The sequence below is a fragment of the Anser anser genome (genome assembly GCF_964211835.1).
Source record: "Anser anser genome assembly, chromosome: 2".
Lineage (NCBI taxonomy): Eukaryota > Metazoa > Chordata > Aves > Anseriformes > Anatidae > Anser > Anser anser.
The window spans coordinates 125,076,563-125,084,607 of NC_139721.1; positions in this window are offsets into that span (position 1 = coordinate 125,076,563).

An 8,045-nucleotide genomic window follows, 5' to 3' on the forward strand; every position below is an offset into this window, starting at 1 on the left:
TTAGAGTGATGTGCACAGGCAGAAACAGCTTTGTCCCATTAATGTTATCAAGGTGCCCCATGCTAGCTTTCTTTAAAGAGATGCCTTCATTGGAAGTTTATCCCAGATGATTGGCATTTGGGTGTAAGCACCTGGAATAGATAAATTCAGGTGTAAGGAACTGCACTTTAAAACTGGAGTCCACAGTGTTATCCTAACTGATCTTTTGGGACTTAAGGCATTCTGCAACCACAGTATCTTCTTAACATCAACTCAAAGTCATCTAATGACTTCCTTTTCTCCCCCTGCAGTTTTTATTTATTTATTTTTATAAAGTTGCCCAGCCACATGGTTTTTAAAGTTGTCCAGCCGCATGATTTTAATTCACTTATTCAGTAACCCATTTCTGGCTTTCTGTCTATAGCTTTGTTCCAGTGGAAAAAAAGCTATAAACAGCAAAGGATGGTAATGACCTGTACTAGCAGCTGGCATGAACGCAGATCTATTTATGAGAAAAGGAGGAGGTGGCTGATAAACCCGCGACATACTCGGGCAGTCCCTGTGGCCAGCCGCCCATTACCTCGAGAAATCTGAGCAGCTACGGCTGCGTGTGGCTGGGCTTTGATAGCTGTGTATGAATTCTCCAGCTTTCTAGACCAGCAGGTGTTAGCTGTGCCACAGCAGGACACAGACAGAGGTCAGGCCTGCCAGGAGGAGGACAGGAAAATGCCAGTTCTGGGTCGCCTGCCTCCCCTGGTGCTAGCAGTGATCGAGTCAGTTCTTAAGTGCCACCTGGGGAAAGCTGCCGCGTAGCTGTCCGTGTGTGGTGAGGAATAAAGGAGGATTAGATACTGCAGCCGTCAGGGCGACCCAGCTAATAGGTCTTCTGGCACCCCTCTGAGTGTACCTGCTTACCCCGTAAAGAGTTCACTCTTCACCTGTAGCATTCACAGGAGGACAGTTGTGAAGTGGTACATGCCCGAATGGTGCCAAAGCGCGCCAGAGATGCATCACGAGGTTTTTATCATTCCCACCTATGTGAATAATGCTTTTGTTTTTTTCTTTCTGCAGCTGCTGCTTTTCAGAAGTTAGTATGTGTTATCAGTGGATGGGGAAAACCACTAAGCAGAGAACGCTTAATAACGAAAGTGCAGAAGTGAGACCAGCAGTGGTATTTTTCTGACTTTCAAGTTTCCCACAATGTGCAGAATGCCCCCCGAGTTTTATGCTTTGTATTTTGTACCTTCACTTTGCCTCCCACCTAAAAACAGAACCTTTTATGTTCTCTTTGTTCGTTCTGCTCTGACGTCAGGCAAAATTGTGACTTGTGGCCTTTTAGGGTTGTGACCAACGTTTCCTAACAGTACATTAGCCCAAGCTATTTTATGCGTTATTTCACCACATTGAGATGAAACAATTAACAGCAAGCTGATTGCAAATGTAACAGCTCTACCATACCAGTGCTCTGCCTTGGGAATTCATCTGCTTCCTTAACTTGCTGCAGAGAAAGCCTCATCTTCATTGCTTGCACATGTGCAAAGAGATGGCTAATAGAGCTGTTGTCATCTTTGTTGTAAATGAGACTTCTGCATTCAGGAGCTATAGTCTCAAGAGTGCTGTTAATCATTTTAAAGCGTCCCTTTTGCTGCAAACCCAAAGTAATGTAGACCAATCAAGAAACTGAGGTGAAAACAGTCCATCTGACGGATATGCCTATGGCCCATAGATAAAGGAGGGAGGAAAACTTCTTGCTTTCTGTAAACTTACATTTAGTGCTACTAAATGCTTAACGAAAATTAATGTAGCTCCCTAAAATTCTCAAATAGTAACCCTTTCCCTCAGAAAGATGCCCTTCCCTCTAACATACTCCAGAGAACTGAAAGAGGGACCTTCAGGAAGGCAGCCCTCCCCTCCCGTAGCACGAGATGCAGCCTGATCCTCTCACAGCTCCTCTGTATTTGTCTCTCTAATTTATTCCTGAGAGGCTGAGGCTAACAAGGGAGTGATAATTACATGCTGGCTGCCTTTATTAACCTTCAGTGACCCACTGCTGTCGCTGTGCTGGCTGGAGCCCCCCTCCCCACGTTGCGGGGAAGTGACAGAGGTGCTGCTGGTGCCCCAGTCGGTGGCTGCGGTCTCACAAGTGAGCACAGCCATCTGTGCTCCCTGTTGATCTAACATGTGTAAAATATAAAATTAACATGATGAAAGCAGCCGGGGGCAGGTTAATTGGAAGCTGGAGACAGGCTTTTTCTTTCTCTATTCTTTTATTCTCCTGTTGTCTTACCAAGATCCTTTAAAAGGTTTTTATCTATCTGCTGCATGGTGCTGCTTCTGAACAGTGCTGCTACTGTTCTTGCAGAAAGCCCTGACGTGCTTCTTCAGGGTATTTAACTTTGGCACAGCAATCTCATGTACAGCGAGTTACAGAGCTGTTACTAGCAGGAGTTAGTGCACTGTGGTTCATGTCCTCTGGGCTTCAAGAGAAACTGGGCTGAATCCCACAGGAAATTTAGGAGCTGCTTTCCAAACACCACTGGAGTGAAGGAGCGAGGACCTGCCAGCAGGCTGCTACCTCCCCCTCCAACAGACAGAGGGTAGACAAATGTAGACCTCTTCTTTTCCGCCTCTCCACCAAAGGACAGCCCTTCCACTCCACTGGCAAAGGGCTGGCATCTATGAAAATTATTGCACAAAGGAGCAACACAGTTCTGCAAACCCCAGCATGGTCTGAGCCCCACCACTCGGAACAAGGAGGCTACCATTCCCCAAAAACATGGTCTACCCCTATGCAAGTTAAAGATGTAAGAAGAGGCCTTCTATAGCCAAAATATCTCTGACAGGCAAGGTTATCCCGAGCAAGGTTATCGCAATGTTTGCCTGATTGCTCGCTGTCAAAACCCAGCGTGCTGCTAATCATTTCTTTCTGCAGGCCAGTCTGACGGTGTTTGCAGGTACACTGGTATCTCTCCAGGAATCCTGGATTTAAGTGATGCTCAAGGATCAGCTGCCTTCTGATGGCTAAGGGGAAGTTGCAGCCACAGGAGTTCCATCCAGAAAACAGATGGGTTTCATACAGGTATATCAAACTTAAAAAAAAAAAAAAAAAGCAAAAGCTGCACGCTACAATGCTACAGCCAACACTAGATGGAAAGGTAAAGGTGTTAGCATAATATAAAAAATTAGCCAAAGGAAATAAACATATTAAAAATTTGCATTTCTACCTGCTAGGCAGAACATGTAGGTGCTGTACTCTGTTCTCCAGCCATTGCCCTGCCTTTGTGGCATCTAGCAGGAGAACAAGAACATCGTTTTCCTCTCCTTCATTCACTTCCAGTGGTTGCTGTCGTGACTGGCTAAGTCTCTACAGTGGTGGTAGGGGTTTTTGGTTTGTTGTTGTTTTTTTTTTTTTTTCCTTTGGTTCTCTTCACAGAAGTCTCTCCACTTACTTGAAACTGAGTAGGATTATTTGATATGCTTTTGGTTGCTTTGGCTTTCATTTCCCTTTTGCCCTGCCTGAGTGCGCAAAAGACTTTTTTTCTTTAGCTTCCACTCGGGCTGTGGATTCTGGGTGCATACGGACAACACAGCACAGTGCAGACGCCTCCCAGCCTTGCACCATGGCGATGTCCATGGCTGGATGCCGTGGGCTGATGTTGATATGGCATTGTACCAGGGCCAGCTTTGCCTGTCTTATGAGACCATCCTTGAGACTGCAAGCTGAGAGACAGCAAGCAGTCATGTCCACACTCCTAGAGCAATGCAGATGTGCAGTAACGTGGGCTAATTTAAATTATGTCCCTGGCTATGCTAGGAACCCACAGTGCGTCCTGCACAGCTACGTGGCAGCTTACATTAGCAATGACTGAGCTGGCTGGAGCACTCTGCTGGACCTGCCCTCGAGCTCTGCAGAAAGTAGGATTTGCTCTTTTGGAAATGTTACCCCCGTGCATCAATCATATTTTTTATAAGCCATTTTTTGCCTCTCTACTCTGACAGCTAATATTGTTAACATTAATTTATACAGATCTCTTTATCTGGTATAGCAAAAATGAGTATGCCAGTTTGAAAGTTATTAGACATATGAGAATGACTAATATTGGGTCTTCTTCGGGTTGTCTGGCAATGTCCTAGTTTCATCGTTCTCTTGTAGTCCTTGATCATGTTCCTATGTAGTCTCCAATCCTGCAGTCCTAGAAGAATCTGAATCATTTCTGTCCAAAGACTACCGTTAATAGGAAGTTGAGACCTTATTCAACACCTTTATAACCTGTTTTTGCAAGCTATCCACATGCAGAATTCCTCTGGTTCATGAGACCTCACAGTTTTCAAATGAAACTCCAGCTGTAACAGGGTCCCCAACTGACACAGGTGCAGATGCAAGGAGTTCGTAGCACTTTTAAGGGTTTATCCAGCCTAATTGTCTGTCTGGATTTGTTTTCAGTTTTTTAATGGATTCTTTTCCTTCCTGAATGATATTTTCCATACTTCCAAAACGCAATTAGTAAAGTTTAGCAAGTGTGCCAACAACCTAAGAGAAAGCAGATTTGAAGCAAGTGACAAATGCTTCCCCTTCTGGCTAGGACGACATGCTACGTATGCATAATGTACTGCCTATGCTGGAAAGTGTAGAAAAGTACTTGCATTCAAGTCATGAATTATCTATGTATATGTAAAATGGTTTCATTTAAGTCTTCTTCCCACATGATTGGCTGGATTAACCCTAATTCACCAATCTTGTCCACACCACACATCTTTCTTCGCTCCAAAGCAGCAGCTGAATAAGAGGCTGAACAAGTTCTTAGTATCTCAGCTGCTACACTACTTTTAAATATTGGCACAAATAAAGTATAATTTCATCTTCAAGCAAGACCTCACTTCCAGGAAGGTTACTGAATGAGTGCGTGATAATTTATTTTGACTCTATGTTTCTTCCTTTTGTTCTGATATCCACATTTTAATTTCTATAAATGCAGGGTTGCACATGGTCAACTTGGCTGCCTCTTTATGGAATAGACTTCTGAACAGGAAAAAAAAATTAAAAGTTAGGACGCACAGAAATGCAGTCTGAAGCTGTTTTCATAACATACCCTCTCACCCCAGGCAAAAACACCAATTTACTAATTTTTCTCAGCTATGAGGCATGGAGAAAAGAAGAAAGATCAAGGTATTTTAGGTAACGGACTTCAAGGAAATAGACTAAAAAGGCAATGAATAATTCTATCAACTCCTATTTAAGCAACATTGGCAGAAGTCCTTTAAATGACCTCCACACAGCTTTTCTGAGGCATCCTTTTATATTCTTCTATAAGATTAAAGCTAACCTCCATAGCTTTAAATCTTCTCTTTCACAGATGCCATATGCTATCATTCTTGATACATATAAAAGAGAGCTGATTAGGGAGCCACCTTGAAGACGTGACTTTACTGAGTCATCCAGTTTTTGAGATACTTAAAATTGTTGCTGGTTTCTGGGCATTTCTTCTGAAAAGGTGAATGAACTGATTAAGCTGAAACTGTCATTGGGTCTTCATTGCCCACAGAACCAGCCATTGCCTCTAGTAGGAAGACAAAGCAGAAACGCTGCGGGCAGCTATTTTAACCGTAATTTACCGAAGAGATTATGCAGGATTTGTCTGGCATTGAATCACGGGCTTGTGTAAACACCAGATGTAAGTGAAATACAGTGTCTGGAATAAAATGCTGCATTTTCACCAATAAACACAATACATTATTGAAGATAACGCTACCATTACCTATATTTGGGCTATGCACCAGTAGCATCCTCCCCATCTCCCCAGGCTTTCATACCTAGACTCTGCCGGTCTGGTGCCATGAAGGGCTGCTGCTGAGGCCCCCATAAATGCCTGCCCTTAGGCTGTGCTCAGAGACGATGTCTCTTCTTGTCTGCAGAGATCAAGTCTTGCTGTTTGATGCCCTGAAGAAGGGCACCAGTAGCCTCCCCCAGATCACATCAGTTCCTGCGCATCTGTCCTTGCACCCGGGCTCCCCAGGGAGCGACACACATGGGACCTTGTTCCATCCAGAGGGAAGGTGCACCCATGCTGGGGGAGTGTGGAGGAAGAGGGGCATCCTGCAAGCAGGGACACAGTCCATGGGACCAGTGACTTTTGGTCTGTCCTCCAGTGGCCGCTGAGAAAATGTGCAAGCAGACCAGGGAAGCAGGGCAGAAAGCTGCTATCTCAGGCCTCTGCCTTTGTGACTCAGCCTTCTCCCCGCAGCTCCCCAGTGTCGGGGAAGGCCACAGATTGCATGCCCAGGTGAGTGCAGGGCACACATCCATGCAGGACAGCTCTTTCTTTGTGGCCACAGGAGCTGGAGGTAGGTGTACCCCTCATGAAGGTGTTGCCTGGGGCACCTTCCCCTGGCCCTCCACAAGCATGTGTCTGATGGAGAAGCCTGTGGGCAGGTGTAGTTATTCAAGGTGCTGAACCCTGACATAGCAAAGCATTTACGTGGAGTCAGTAGGGTTTTGTAGGTTTTTACGGTAGATATAGTCTGGAGTATGAAAAGGATATAGTCCCATGAAATTTTCCATAGTCCCAAAGCAAGTGTGAACCTAGAACTGGACCTGCTCTCACAAGACTGCACTGGTTTTTATTCCTGGAAGGGCGAGGAATTGTTTGATTTCTTTCCTTCCATTTCTGGGAATTGCTTCATAATAAAAACACTCCTTGAGGGTCTACAGAAGAGGCTGTCAAAAACCATGTGAAAAGGGCAGCTGGTGACAGCAATAATGCTGCAGGCCTGCTCTGGCCTTCTGAGGCATGGCAGCTTGTGATGGGGGGATCTAAGACTGTTGGTGTATCTGCATGGCGTGGCCAAGTGGCTGACAGCAGAATAAACTATACCACAGAGCTGAAATCTGCACCTGTGGTAATTATTTTACAAGTGATCAAAAATACAAAAGCATGTCAGGCATAGTCAGGGATAAAGGCTCATGCTGCAAGGGTTAGGTGGTGCAGAGATGGACCTGGCAAGGAGTTAGTGATACAAGATACAGATTTGGTCAGAGACCCAGCGTAAAAGATTTTTCAAAAGCTCTATATTTTATGTACTGCCCAGCCAGCACAGAGTGGCTTGTCCTCACCTAACCTGGCTGCTTTTCTGCTTCTTACAGGTGGCACGGCCATCGCTGTGGTGGGGGGCCGCTCGGTCCCCCCCTCGCAGCAGCCCGGCTGTGCTCCTCACCTGGCAGGGGAGGAGGAAGAGCAGCCCTCCGCGCTCAGCGTGATGCCTGCTTCACCACAAAGTGCTGCAGTAATTGAAGACAAGGTCTGAGGTTTTTCAATGATGTTCTGTGACAAGAAAAATAATTCAATTAGCTGACCAAAAAATGTGACTTGGAGGTACCCAGCACTACAACGTGCTCCTTTTTGGTTAAAGTACATAGTTATGGAAGGTCATTAACCCCGCTGCAGAAGAGCTATAAGTATCTTGCTGCTTTATTAATCACATGACAAAATGCTAGTACCTGTTTAAGTTCCCAGCTTTACTTAAGCCATCTGGGATCTGCACAAGCCATCTGATAACAGGTTTGCACCACTGGTCTGTTAAATGAACTTCATTAACCTCCCACTCTGTAACAGTGAGTGGCTTTATGCAGCTTTCTCTTTCTATCTTACAGTTCAGTGAATTACCAAATATCCAAGAAAACCAGCCTTCTCTGAGCCTGGAAATGGCTGGAGTATATAGTTTTGATCAAAGTGATCTAGCGTCTGAACTCTTTAAATTAATCCCCTGTTCCTTCTGGCCTCTTTAACATGGGAAGGTTTGCAACTTTCTTTTTTATTACTGTGGCACCACATAGTGAGGAATGAACTGGCTTTTCCATTACAAAGCACTTTTTCATTTCTCAGCACGCTGAAGCCTGGCACACAATGCTAACTCAAGATGCAGGAAGTTTTTTTAGCAGCTTAAAGCGAATTAGGCTTTCTTTGAGTTTTGGGAGCAAACAGGGTTGTTTGTTTCTGAGGGGAAAAACTGGGTGGTTTTAGCTGGAGTCTGGCAAAATAGCGTATATATAGAGCCAGGAAAGCCAGGTT